This window comes from Macaca fascicularis, chromosome 17 (assembly GCF_037993035.2).
Source record: "Macaca fascicularis isolate 582-1 chromosome 17, T2T-MFA8v1.1".
In the NCBI taxonomy this organism is placed as follows: Eukaryota; Metazoa; Chordata; class Mammalia; order Primates; family Cercopithecidae; genus Macaca; species Macaca fascicularis.
Window position 1 is genome coordinate 42,147,821 of NC_088391.1, and position 15,425 is coordinate 42,163,245.

A 15,425-nucleotide genomic window follows, 5' to 3' on the forward strand; every position below is an offset into this window, starting at 1 on the left:
TACTCTTGCTGCATAGACTGTGTCACCTCCCTGTTATCCTTCCTAACAGTGAAGTAAATTTTTAGGGAGAAACCTAATGTGTTAGCTCTCTTTGTCCAAGAAGCAAATGCCTATACACAATTACACATGCAAGAGCTTTACTGGTTAAAGAAAAGTGAAGGGCATCTAGAGTAGGCAAGGAGCACCTTCCGACTGTAATACATGCCAAACTCCTGTGAAGGAGCCCGAAATTAGTTAAAAATGGAATCAGATGAGAAGTTTCTCAGACTGCAGCAGTGTTTCTGAAGAAGGTTTCAGGCAGGCAAATGAATCCTTGAGCCTAAATTGCCTGTTAGAAGAATTCTTGGTCTTGTAAAATTGGTCCTGCTTAGTACCATGGCCTTGTTCAGTCACTGGGAAATGGAACAACCTTCAGGAAATATGGCTTTAGCACAAAAGCAGAGGTGGATCCAGAATAGTAGTTACTTGGCCATTAATCAAAAGGTTCCCTGTGTAGAAGTTCTGAGACTCTTATTTTAATGGGTATTACAATCCATCAATTGTGACTCATGGTTGTACTGATATATATCACACAATTTCCAGAACCAGCTCATCCATGGCTCTCTTGGCATATATTCTTACAAAGAAACTTGGAAGGGGCAGATCTGTGCAACAAATATGACCCATTTTGCTGCAATTAGTATCAAGGCTATCAATGGCACTTACGCCTTCCTCTACTATTCATCCTAAATTCCGTTCATATTCATCTGTCTCCTTGCATGTTTTGGTAGGTTACTTGATGGTGTGATCCAAACCTACATCTTTGTCAAAAATTAGCTTTTGAAAATAATATGTTTTTAGATTGGGCTACTGCAAGTGTCCATTCAGAAATAGTGGGACAAGGGAGTACTAGGAGGCATCTTAGCGGATTACCTGGATTCCATGTATATCTGTATTAACCTGACCTCATTATGTAAAGCAATCCTACCTCCTCCTGCTTATTTTAGTCAATCATGCCTACCACAGTGATGTTTCTTCCACTAGTTGATGGTCCTTGAACACAAGAAGTTCACAGTGCTTAGGTGGAAGCTGTCATTCAATCGAACATTATCTGTGTCCTATGGCGGAAAAAAAAAAAAAAAGCCCTATTTGGGGAAAGAAGATCTGCCCCTGAGGAATGGAAAGCAGAAAAAGTCCATGTGCATCTTGGGAAATAATGTTGGGAACACTCTTACTTCTACCACACTGTTTCCAGACCAATTTATTCTTCATATTGAGCATACAGAGCTATATAGAAGCTTCTGATTTGAAGCTTATATTCTGTATTGTAAAAGATAAAAAGCCTTTTGCCTTTGAGCTTGTGATTGATCTGTGCTTTTAGAAGGCAGCTCCATGACATCGTCTGCTTCTGAATAGTACACCGATGGTACAACAAGTGGATCCTATGCTTACAAGAAAACTACACTCATACCCACTTTGCTATGAAGTGAGTCTCCAGGTTTTATACAATGTAGTCTGGTATCCAGTTGTAAGCAGAACTCAAAGATGATCCCCAAGACTCATATTGCTTCATATGCACAACTACATAATCCAGAACAAAACATTCTAATTTTATTACTTCCTATGTGCCTTTTGGAAATATCTCATGGTATATTAATCTCTGTTGCAGATGTTATATTCTTGATGTGGGAGGACATGGTTTTATAGTTTATTTTGGCCTCCCACACCATGATAGCTGTTACTCCAAGGCCTAAGATCAGTTGAAACTGGCAATATCCTCCACTTGAGTGTGGGTAGGCCTTAACTAATCAGATGTATGTTCTAAAAATGGGTCTAGAGAACAGAGAGAATATAAGTCAGAGATACTTGAAGATGCATCAGATGATCTCCTGTTGGTCTTAAAGAAGAAAACTGCTATGTCTTTTAAAATCATGTCACAGAAAATAAGAGACAGGCTCTAGAAGGCGAGAGTAACCCCCAGCTGACAACCATCAGGGTCCTCTATGCTACAATTACAAAGAAATGAATTTCTGCCCATGATTGCATGAGCATGGAGAAGACTCTGAGCTCCAGGAAGGAGCACAGGAAACACTTTAAACTCAGCCTTTGTAAGACTCTGAGAAGAGATTCCAGCTAGGCTATGCCTGGACATCTTATTTACAGAAACTATAAAGTAATAAATGGATGTCATTTTAATCTACTAAATTTGTGAAATTTTGTAATGCTGAAATAGACAACTGATGCAGTTTCCATGCCTGTGAAAAAGGCATGTGAAAGTTCGCATGCAGTAACATTGGTTATAGCTCTGTAAGCAGGAAAGCCAAATTCATACTTGGTATATCTATTCATTCCTATGAAGACAAACCTAGCTCTTCTATAAAAGTGAAGGTCCAGTGTAGTCTATTTGCTGCTAAGTAGCTTGCTGGTATACTTGAGGAATAGCATCATTTCAGTGCTTCAGAGCAGGTCTCTGTTCATGAAAAATTGGGCATTACAAAGAGATAGTAGCTAGATTGGTCTTGGTTAGTGAATGTCAACGTTGCTGAGTAAATTATTTGTGTTTATTACTACCACTGCACTGTGAAGTCAGGTTCTATTGCTAAATAAGACACACAGAATATAAATGAAAATACTTACAAATATATAGTTTACTCCAGGAAAAGAGTACAGTATATTAGTGACAGTATTAAAGTAAACATATACATTATAGCCAAATGCTAACTCATAGCGAGGGGTCTAGAGACATCAGATGTGAGCCCCTATTTTAATCTATCTCAAAAGCCCATGAATGGATGCATTTTTTTCTTGGATCAGGAACCGCCAATATGTGCAGGGAACACCTTGGGATTCGGGAGCTCAAAATGGTATCTTGGCTGGAGACTTTTTATTTGGCTGCCTATGCAACATATTTATGCTACATAACCAGTTTTATCAGCAGAATCCTCCAGGGTGTCACTGAAACCAGGTGCAAATCATCAATCTCGTTGTTATCAATAAACAATCCCAACTAACTGGAATGAATGGTCCAGAAACTCTTCAGACCCATAGTTGCAAAGCAACACTATTAATCAGTTATATTTTGTGCCTTGAGTAAGGGTCATTGTCATAAACAAACTTTAGCAAAGCATCCCAAGATAATTACAAACCTGCTGTAATTAACCTTGAGAACACAGACACGGCCAGTCTATTGGTGCATGCCAGTTCAAAATAGCATATGATGAAGTCTGGCTAACATCAACTGGCCAGGTCATTCTGTTTGTTTAGTAATCCAGTGACACCTCCATGGTGGTGTTTTATAATGGGCATCTGCACTTGGTGCTAATTTCCACATGCCACACATCCATGTGACTCTATCCAGAGAAATTTGTCTCTGATTTGTCTCTCCTTTTCTTCTAGGCCTCTGGCCAGATGAGTTGTAACTGGCCAGAAATTTACATAGACCTTGGAGCAGTTCTACTACCACATAAATTAGAATACTAGCACTTTCATCAGCTCTGACTGCTGGGAAATAATTTCTTTCAACTGTGATTCATGGCCAACTGAATGTGGCTGTAATGCTGATGCCATTCATGTACAGTTAGCACCCACATACTGAGTGAACCCATTCATAAGTGAACCTACGGCTTATTCCTTCTTCTTCAATGGAACACACAGGGACATCCATACAAAGAGAGATGTGAAGTAAGAAGGTTTTTGTTTGTTTGTTTGTTTTGTAACTAGAGTGGTAAGAATAAGAATCTGGGCTACCTAGCCAGGAAAGTGTGTCTGTGTCCTATTTCTCAAGCTTAGTCCAGGATATATAATTTCGCATTATGACTACTGATTAGTCTTTCCAGCCTCATAACTTGCTGAATCTGGCAGAAAGCAGCTTATAATATCAGTTCCATTTACACAATCACTTGCTGCTTAGGTGTTCTGTCTCTACTAGTGATATGGTTTGGCTGTGTCCCCACCCAAATCTCATCTTGAATTGTAACTCCCACAATTCCCCTGTGTCATGGGAGGAACCTCAGGGGAGGTGATTGACTTATGGGGGTGGGTCTTGCCCATGCTGTTCTCATGACAGTTAATAAGTCTCATGAAATCTGATGGTTTTGAAAATGGGAGATTCCCTGTACAAACTCTCTCTTTGCCTGCTCCCATCCATGTAAGATGTGACTTGTTCCTCCTTGCCTTCTGCCATGATTGTGAAGCCTCCCCAGCCATGGGGAACTATAAGTCCATTAAACCTCTTTTTCTTGTAAATTGCCCAGCTTGGGGTATGTCTTTATCAGCAGCATGCAAATGTACTAATACAGTAAATAAGTGCCAGTAGAGTGGGGTGCTCTGAAAAGATACCCGAAAATGTAAAAGTGATCTTGGAACTGGATAACAGGCAGAGGTTGGAACAGTTTGGAGGGCTCAGAAAAAGAAAGGAAAATATGCAAAAGTTTGGAACTTTCTAGAGACTTGTTGAATGGCTTTGACCAAAATGTTGATAATGATATGGACAATGAGATCTGCTGAGGTGGTCTCAGATGGAGAAGAGGAATTTGTTGGGAACTGGAGCAAAGGTGACTCTTGTTACGTTTTAGCAAAGAAAATGACAGCATTTTGCCCCTGCCCTAGAGATTTGTGGAACTTTGAACTTCAGAGAGACGATTTAGGGTATCTGGTGGAAAAATTTTCTAAGCAGCAAAGCATTCAAGAGATGACTTGGGTACTGTTAAAGGCATTCAGTTTTAAAAGGGAAACAGAGCATAAAAGTTCAGAAAATTTGCAGTCTGACAATGCATTAGAAAATAAAATCCCATTTTCTGAGAAGAAACTCAAGCCTGCTGCAGATATTTGCATAAGTAACGAGGAGATTAATGTTAATCACCAAGACAATGGGAAAAAAGGTCTCTAGGGCATGTCAGAGAATGTGAGGCAAACCCTCCCATCACAGGCCTGGAGATCTAGAAGGAAAAAATGATTTTGTGAGTGGGGCTAAGGGTCACTATGCTGTATGCAGTCTAGGGACTTGGTACCCAACATCCCAATTGCTCCAGCTGTGACTACAATGGGCCAAGGTACAGCTAGGGCCTTGGATTCAGAGGCTGCAATCCCCAAGCCTTGGCAGCTTCTACATGGTGTTGAGCCTGTGAGTGTACAGAAGTCAAAAATTGAGGTTTGGGAACCTCTGCCTAGATTTCAGAGAATGTATGGAAATACCTGGATGCCCAGGAAAAAGTTTTCTGAAGGGACGAGGCCTTCATGGAGAACCTCTACTAGGCAGTGCAGAAGGAAAATGTGGGGTCAGAGCTGGCACACAAAGTCCTTGCTGGAGCACCACCTACTGGAGCTGTGAGAAGCGGGCCACTGTCCTCCAGGTTCCAGAATAGTAGATCCACTGACAGCTTGCACCACATGCCCTGCTGGATTTTGGACTTGCAAGAGGCCTGTAGCCCCTTTGTTTTGGCCAGTTTCTCGCATTTGGAATGGCTGTATTTACTCAATGCCTGTACCCCCATTCTATCTAGAAGGTATCTAACTTGCTTTTGATTTTACAGGCTCACAGGCCGAAGAAATTTGCCTTGTTTCAGATGAGACGTTGGACTGTGGCCTTTTGAGTTAATGCTGAAATGAGTTAAGACTTTGGGGGACTGTTGGGTAGTCATGATTGGTTTTGAAATGTTAGGACATGAGATTTGGGAGGGATTGTGGGGAATGATATGGTTTGGCTCTGTCCTACCAAAATCTCATCTTGAATTTTAACTCCCACAATTCCTATGTGTTGTGGGAGGAACCCGGTGGGAGGTGATTGAATTACGGGGACGAGTCTTGCCTATGCTGTTCTCATGATAGTTAATAAGTCTCAACAAATCTGATAGTTTTGAAAATGGAAGATTCCCTGCACAAGCTCTTTCTTTGCCTGCTGCCATCCATGTAAGATATGACTTGCTCCTCCTTGCCTTCCACCATGATTGTGAGGCCTCCCCAGCCATGTGGGACTGTAAATCCATTAAACCTTTTTCTTTGTAAATTGCCCAGTCTCAGGTATGTCTTTATCAGCAGTGTGAAAACAGACTAATACAGCTAGGCTTCAGTGACATGCCACAAACTCTTCTGCAAAAGGTATATAAGCCTAACCTGCAGAGATTATGTTCTCTCACAGGAAGAGACTAGTTTCAGAGTTATATTTGGCCTTGTCCAATATTGTAGCTTCTACTCCACAGGCTAAGGAATCAATGTAGGAATTATTCCTACTGGCAAGTCTCACAGTACTAATTACACCCTTGTGGATTAAGGTATTGACTACTAGATAAGTCTGCAGACCTAGTTGGCTCACTGTTAACTACTTTAGCTGGGACTTCATTTTTCCTTATCCTTTTAAGACCCACTTCTAATAAAGGAGCTACAAAACATTTGTGTCTCTGAGTGGCAGTGTCAATCAGACCTTTTGTCTGATAATCCTCATAGTAACTGGAGTTACCCTTTCCCCAGTGTAGTACCCTCTGAGCATATGGTTGTAGTCTTTGGTGAAAGACTAGGGGAGCCATTGCAGTAAATAATACCTGTGATATTAAAATAGATATGCTTTGTTTATGAAGAAATATTCAGGTTTTGGTGGCCAGAAGGAAAGACTGCCTCACAATATCTGTGTTACTTTTCCATAGAAAGAAGTGATTGCCCTGAAATTCCTTGTGAGCTAGGTAAATCATTTCCAAGCCTAGAGAGAAAGAGTGTTTGTGCTTTCTCTGCATTCTCCTGCCACTTTCCCCGGCAGAATGCAGAGAAAGACAATGCCCTGGGATGGGAGATTTTCAAAGTGTGCAACAACATTAGCAGGATCTAGAAATATGCTAGAAGCAAATTATCTGGCCTGCCTCTAACTTTGTGAATAAAAAACTACTGGGTGGAGGACATATGGGGTGAAAGCAATCTTTGTGTCAATATGTTTTCCAGTTACTTTGAGGTCACAGCAAAATTCAAAAATGCCAGCCCTAAGGGACTATAGAGACAAAGGTTGGCAGGAGACTAGAGCCCTGAGTCACCATGTACAACAAAGCCCCTGCTATCCAAGAGCAGCGCTATGAACTGTGAGTGACAAATAGATTCCCTTTTTAGAACTGTTGTATAATTTAAGCCTATTTTTATAGTAGTTTCAGATTACCATAGCTAATACAAAGACAAAATAAGAAAATAGTGATGAAGTATACTTTGAAAAAGACAACTGGTTAAGAATAGATGAGGTAGGATCATAACCAATGTGGGCACAGATGTAGCAAATGGATTGTTTGAGTTAGGAAAAATTTTACAGTCTGTGTAACCTGATAGTGTATTTGCAGTTTGAAAATAATCTTTGAAAATAAAAATGGTCTTAAAACAATCTGCTTTCATTACATATATAGAATTATGTTATAGATTTAAGTTAGTCTATTATTTTGTGTATTTGTCTATGTGTGTACATACGTATTTAATTATTTATTTATTTTTAGCAATGTGTTATATTTGTGTCTCTATGTGAACAACTGATGTGTTGCTTCCAACTGACGTAGTATTTTACGCTGTGCATGCATCCTATTTTATTTGTATCCTTTCCGAGGAAAGGAAAGTCAGATGGTGGGTACAGCATCCAAACATGGAAAGTAAAGCAGGAATTAGAGAAAATGTGCAAGATATGAGAAAGTGATAGGAAAGGGTGTATACAAGTTTTTAATTATTTTAATTAAAAAAATTGTCTAACTTTAATTCATATTGCATCTGATCTATACAATTGATTAAACTACATAATTTTGCAAAACTAACATGTATTGGGTAACATACAAACCATAAGCATCATTATTGTACTTGGTTACTATAGACTAGACTAATGTTTTGTGGATAAATGTAATTACCAATGTTTGTACCAATCTGAGTCAAAAGCCAGAAATGTTTTATCTTAAATGACTGTTGTCTAATTCACAATTCATTGGCTATGGAGTTGTAGAGATTTGTCTTATTCGCCTATGAAGTTTTTTTTTTCTTTTCTTCCGAACAATTGATACTTTAAAATTGAAACGTTTCTTAAAGAAATTCATGGCAACATTTATTTTATTTCACAGAAAATATTTTAAGACATTTTTGTAGCAAACACATATACAGCAAAATGTAACATTACACACACACACACACACACACACACACAATGAAGGAAAATAGAAAATTCTGATGAAAGTTTTTTGCATGTGGAAGATCCATTCAGGCTATAAACCAGCAGTGAAAGTTTACTTTTCTCCAGCATTAAGGACACTGTCTTAATACATTTTGAAATGCATTGACTTAGGGAGGCCTGTCATTTCATCAAGAAAAGAGCTAAATGGAGCCTAACTCTTTGGGCAACAAATGGCAAGGTGATTTTTAGTATAGCATTTATTTTTATTAAAAAATGTGATTTCTAAATATCATGAATGAGACAACAAAGCAAAATATATTTTACATGGTGTTTTCAATGATTTCTTTAGGTAAGGTACTGATTTTTAAAAACTTTACTCCTAGCACTTTGGGAGCCTGAGATGGGCCGATCATGAGGTCAGGAGTTTGAGACCAGACTGGCCAACATGGTGAAACCATGTCTCTACTAAAAAATATGAAAATTAGCGGGGTGTGGTGGCGGACACCTGTGTCCCAGCTACTCAGGAGACTGAGGCAGGAGAATCGCTTAAAACCAGAAGGCAGAGGTTTCAGTGAACCGACATTGCACCACTGCACTCCAGCCTGGATGAAAAAGGGAAAATCCATCTCAAACAAACAAAAAACAAACAAAAACAAAACTTTACAATGGTGCTTAAAAACATATCACAAGAAACATTCCCAATACAACTATTCTTCAAGGCATACACTGAATGAAAATTATTGCTGCCTTTGTTCTTCACTTAATAATTAATATTTATTTTTATTTCAGAGTTTTCTGTATATCAAACTTGAAGTGTAAAAGTTTCAAAAAAGTTACAGGTCTTAATGTACGTGCAATCTTCCATTAGAAAATTATTGGACTAGGCATGTGGAATCACAACTGTAATCCCAGAACTTTGGGACACTGAGGCGGGTGGATCACTTGAGGTCAGGAGTTCGACACCAGCCTAACAAACATGGCAAAAACCCGTCTCTATGACAAATACACAAATTAGCTGGGCGTGGTGGTGCATGCCTGTTGTCCCAGCTATTTGGGAGACTGAGTCAGGAGAATCGCCTGAACCTGAGAGGTGGAGGTTGCAGTGAGCCAAGATCATGCCACTGCACTCCAGCCTGGGTGATGGAGTGAGACTCTGTCCAAAAAAAAAACAAAACAAAACAAACCTTTGTTTTTTTAGTTGATATTTCACTAAAATAACACTTTGGTTTATGTAGTGTTGGCATTCACATTCCACCGAGTAATTCCTCTAACTTCATGGAAAATCTCTTATTTGTTTTCATTTTTTTGAAATTTGTAGGCATTATGTTTTATTTTTCATTTTAGAGTATAAATATTATATAATTGTTTCCAAATTTATGTTTAGTACTTCACTTGAAGAAAATATTTACTACATATGTTGTATTTAAATTTTTTGGTGTATAGAGCATTCATATGAAACTGTGGCCATGTCTACATATTTTACAGAATAATAACTAACTCCTATGTGCAAATGCAGTTTATCTAATAAATTTTTTGTTGTTGTTAGGGTCTTACTCTGTCTCCCACACTGGAGTTCAGTGGCACAATCTAGGCCCACTGCAATCTCCACATCCTGGGTTTAAGTGATTCTGCTGCCTCAGCTTCCCTAGTAGCTGGGATTACAGGTGTGTGCCACCATGCCTGGCTAACTTTTGCATTTTTAGTAGAGACATGATTTCACCATGTTGGCCAGGCTGGTCTCGAACTCCTTACCTCAGGTGATTCACCCACCTCGGCCTCCCAAAGTGCTGGGATTACAGGTGTGAGTCATCATGCCCGGACAAATTAATATTTTTAATCTTCTATCTCTATAACCTTTTAAATAAATGCCTTTCCAACAGTATCAAATAGTTATCATTTTAGTTATATCATATTAGGTTAGATTTTTCTGAAAATTCAATCTGTTATAATGCTAATATATTTTCAAGCATGATTACTGTAGAGACGTATTTTTAAATTTAATTGTGTTAAATATGTATCTTAATGAAGTATCTTTACTGGTTTTTCAGTTGATTTTCTTCTAGAGTTGAGGTGGAAAATTCTTTCTATTTGCAAATAATCATCATTATATAACTAAATTTCTAACATTTATTCAAGTCTATTATTTTCACCTTTTTAGCTAAGAGCGATGTTAAACTTTTGATGGCAGTTATCCTTTTACTGCCTTTCAATATTATAAATAATGTCAAAAGAGAGTGCAAGAGATGAAAGACAAAGAACTATTTGTGAAAACAGAGTTTTTCTTCAAATGATTTTTCATTAGATATCAATATGCTTTTCTTATTTAATACAATAAAATATATGAATCGAGTATCTCAATATTAACTATTCCACAACCCATGAAGGAACCATTTCTTCATGGCACATTTATTATTCTTTTTGCACATTGTAAGCCACTAAGAGGTAATATAATGCTTAGAACTTTTGCATCAATATGTGTAAGTGATATTAATCTGTGTAATACCATTACGTATTTTTGCCATTATATTTTTATTTCAGATAAATTTAACTTTGTAAGTAAACGCCATTGGCAACTTTCTTTATGCCCTGTTATTTCAGACAAGCTAAAAAGGTATAGGTTTTACCTATCCCTAAAAGTTTTGTGAGAGAGTGATATAGTTTGGCTAAGTGTCCCCATCCAAATCTCATCTCAAGTTGTCAAACTTAGTGTTGGAGGAGGGACCTGGTGGGTGGTGATTGGATGAAGGGGGCAGACTTCTTCATTACTGTTCTTGCGATAAGTGAGTTCTCACGAGATCTTGTGGCTTAAAAGTGTATAGCACTTCTTTCATTTTTTTCTCTCTCCTGCCACCATGTGAAGCGGAGTTTGCTTCCCCTTCACCTTCCACCGTGAGTGTAAGTTTCCTGAGGCCTCCCCATCCATGCCTCCTGTATAACCTGTGGAACTGTGAGTCAACTTAATGTCTTTTCTTCGTAAATTGCCCAGTTTCAGGTAGTTCTTTAAAGCAATGTGAGAACAAACTAATACAGGGAGATTTCTTAATATTTATAGTTACAAATGTACTTAGATATTAAAGTTTTTCTTGAATTATTTTTTCATCTTTCTCAGATAATCAGAACAAAATATTCAAATTTACTGAGGTGAATTTGTAGAAAAGTATCACTCTCAAGTATTTAGTTTACATGATACATGTGCTTACATGTCTTTCTCATAAACTGTGAATATTTCTGGACTTTTCTTCATTAATTTTTATCTATTCATTTTAGACCAGTAGTTTTTTTTTTTTTTTTTTTTTCTTTTTTTTTTGAGACAGAGTCTTGCTCTGTCTCTCAGGCTGGAGTGCAGTGGCGTGATCTCAGCTCACCACAAGCTTGGCCTCCTGGGTTCTCGCCATACTCCTGCCTCAGCCTCCTGAGTAGCTGAGACTACAGGCACCCGCCACCACGCCCGGCCAAATTTTTTGTATGTTTTTAGTAGAGACGGGATTTCACCGTGTTAGCCAGGATGGTCTCAATCTCCTGATCTCGTGATCTGCCCGCCTCGGCCTCCCAAAGTTCTGGGATTACAGGTGTGAGCCACCGCACTAGGCCCCAGTAGTTCTTAAATCTATTTGCCATAACAGCTTTCTAGTTGTGTTACTCCATTCTCTCACTGCTGTAAAAAAATACTGAGACTGAGTAATTTGTTAGCTCATGGGTCCACAGGCTGTACAGGTAGCTCGGCTGAGCAGGCCTCAGGAAACTTTCAATCATGGTGGAAGGCGAAGGGGAAGCAGGCTGGTCTTACATGGCTGGAGCAGGAGCAGGAGGAAGAGAGAGAAGCAGGACATGCTACACACTACTAAACCACTAGATATCATAATCTCACTCACTATCACAAAATCAGCAAGGGGAAAATTGGCTTTACCATCCAATCACCTTCAACCAGGCCCCTCCTCCAACCCTGAGGATTACAATTCAACATGAGATTTGGGCAGGGACACATCCAAATCACATCACTAGTTAATTGTTTCTTGTTTTAAGAATTTAAAAATTCCTTCCTTTTGTGATTTCTGTTTCTATAAAAGTTCTTTTCAACAACTAAAAGTTAATATTTAATTTTTATTATATTTTTGTTATTGAAAATGATTAATATGCCTATAGCTTTTATTGAAAGTAAGTCTAAATTTATACAGATGCTTATAATAAGTATTTCTTTCATTTCGTTATTTTGTAATACAGAGTAATCAAATTTTTGCTTACCTATCACAACTTACGCAGGCAAATTTGATTTATTATATGCTATTTATGGTGAAATTCTTTATTAAATTTCTTATAATGAGCTATTATGAGAAAAAGTAATAAGTGCAACTTGTTTAACTGAATTGTGAATAATGTTTATCATTTTAATGAGTCAAACATTCCTGGGATATTGTGAGGGGTTTCATTTTGCAAAGATGGACATAACATTGCCCATTCCACATGTTCTTTTGCTGTGTCACCTTGTCATTCTACAAGCAAGAAGATAAAAGAATCAACAAAATGTGGCAGAAGACGTTATATATAAATTCTTAACCTACATCAGAAAGGCCATGCCTTTCAAGTAGAAAACTTGTTTTTTGATTGCTGTATCTTTTGATACTGCCTCTGGAATCCAGGTGCCAAGTTGTGAGAAGCCCAAAGAAAATATAAAATCTGCACTTAGAATTCATTTGAGAGTGCTGTTTGATCCCAGGCTTGAAGTCATCTCAACCCAGGTACCATACATATGAGTGAAGATGTATCTAGAAAATACATCTAGAAGCTAAGGGATAATCCCACCCCTTAGTTTCTTATACTACTTGCAGTTATTCAAGTCATAGCTGAAGCCATTTCATCGTAGAGTACAGACAAGACATCCCCAATGGGACTTAGAATTCTTCATACGTAGGATCTAAGAGCATAACGAAATGTAAATTTACATTGCTAATTATAGGTAATTGGTTACAAGTAATATTTATATTTTAGTAGAAAATTATTCTTCAGGAAAGTTAGTTTTACCTTTAACTAGGTAAGAATAATCCAATTGTGAAACTTTTAAAATAGAAAGGCACATAATTTCTCCTCTGCACTGTACTGTTTTTTTTTTTTTTTTTTTTTTTCTTTTTCTTTTTCGTTGAGACAGGATCTCACTCTATTGCACAGGCTGGAGTACTGTGGCCCAATCTTGGCTCACTGTAGCCTCTGCCTCCTGGGCTCAAGTAATCCTTTCATATCAGCCTCCTGAGTAGCTAAGACTATGCACACCCACACCTGGCTAACTTTTTTGTATTTTTGATAGAGACAGGGTTTTGCCATGCTACCCAGGCTGGTTTCAAACTCCTGGGCTCAAGCAATCTGCCCACCTCAGCCTCCCAAAGTGCTGGAATTACAGGCATGAACCAACCTGCCCAATTTGCACTGTTTAAATTAGTGGTTATGGAGTGATTCTGTGTTTTAAAAATCTACACAAGAAAACTTACTGAATGACTAAGAATAAGACCCTGGTGTTAATCTCAAATGATGAATATCAGTGTCAGCAACACAGAATTATAGGAGGTATTTTGAGGATACTTTGCTGCCAAAAACGTATTTTCTGCTTTTACATAAAACTACTAGGGAATGGTAATTACTGTGCAATTAATAGGTTTATGTCTCTTAGAACTTTTTATGTTGCTGACACTATTGGGTCCATAGAAATACATGTTTATAATGATAAGATACTAGATGGAGTTGGAGTTCAGAACATAAATAAGTCACCTTGCAATAAAGATTATTTTGAGCTAAAGGTACTTTAAAAAAAAAAAAAAAAAAAAAAACAGTAGATGCAAAAAGACCTCTCTGACCCTTCCTTTTATCTTCCTGAATGCAGGCGATAAAACTCTCCTACAGAAGATGTCATCTCTAGAACAAAAGGAAAGTAACATTCTTATCATCAAAGGCAGGAAGTTGAAGCTGGGAGAAATCTTTACAATACAATTTTTGAAACTATCCCTTATCCTCCTACTTACTTCTTCACCCAATTAAGTACCGTAGTCCTAACCCATTTGCCTTGACACGTTTCCACAATGTACTACTCTGTGTCCAACACATACATAAGTGTTTGACTCTGTTTCTTTGGATCTTCATTTTTGCTTAAGGACTACCATGTCATGTAAAACTCTAATTAAATATATTTGTATGCTTTTCTTCTGTTAATTTTTCTTACATCAGTTTAATTCTTGAGTCCAGGGGAAAACCCTAAGAGGGAGGAGAGACAATTTCTCCTCCCCTACAATAGAAATTTCAAATAGATGTTGTTTACCTTTACTGCTTAATTGGCTTATTTTATGTGATTCTTCTAGTTTATGTAAAACCCTACTTTTGTTTCACAAAAGAGTAGATCTCTTTTTCCACCTCTTAGAGAGTCAATCACTTAATATTGCTTCTACTGCAATTTACAACCACCAACAACAAAAAATTTAAATCAGATTGCAATCTGTATATTTTTAACACCCACTTATTGAGGGATCTTATAACTGCATAGAAAGGAAGGAAAAAGTACTGCACACTTACAGCTTCCTTTAGTTTTTTACCTAGTCCTTTACTGTTGAGGGTAAACCTACAGGAAAATCAAAAGTAATCAAGAGAATGATAAAAATAAACTCATAGAAAGTGAACACCAGATAAATGAGGCAATAAAGGAGGAGAATAGCATATATAAACAAAATGTGAATATAGTTAGTAAAATTTGAGGAATCATACCACCCTGCACCCATTAACTCACACAAGAACCAAACGCTATGAAACAACATACCATTAGATAAAAATAAAGTATTATTTAATAATGCTTTAATAAGGCATTATTTATAACTGAGACTTTGGTTGCTAAGATATAAACAGAATATAAGTAGGAGGAATAAAAAAAGAAACTCAGGCAACAGCCACCAGAAAGAAAGAAAAAATAAGAGAGAGAAAGAAAGAGAGGAAGAAAAAGAAAGAAGAGAGAAATAGAAGGAGTGAAATAAAAAAAAAAGATAGTGGAAAGAAAAGGAAAGAAAGCAAAAGAAAGAAAGGCAGGAAAGAAGGAATGAGGGAGGGAAGGAGGGAAAGAAGGAAAAAAACAGAGATAAAAAGAGAAGGAGAAAGGAAACGATGGAAAGAGGGAGGAAGGCAAATGGTACAATTACTGAACAATTGACATTGTCTTAACAAGTTAACATGTATCTAATACAGTTATTTACTCAAGAGAAAAAAAAAAGAGACTTATGTCCATACAAAAATCTGTGCATGAATATTCAGAGTTTTGTTATCATTAAAACTGTAAACACTTTAAATAAGCTTAGACAGCTAT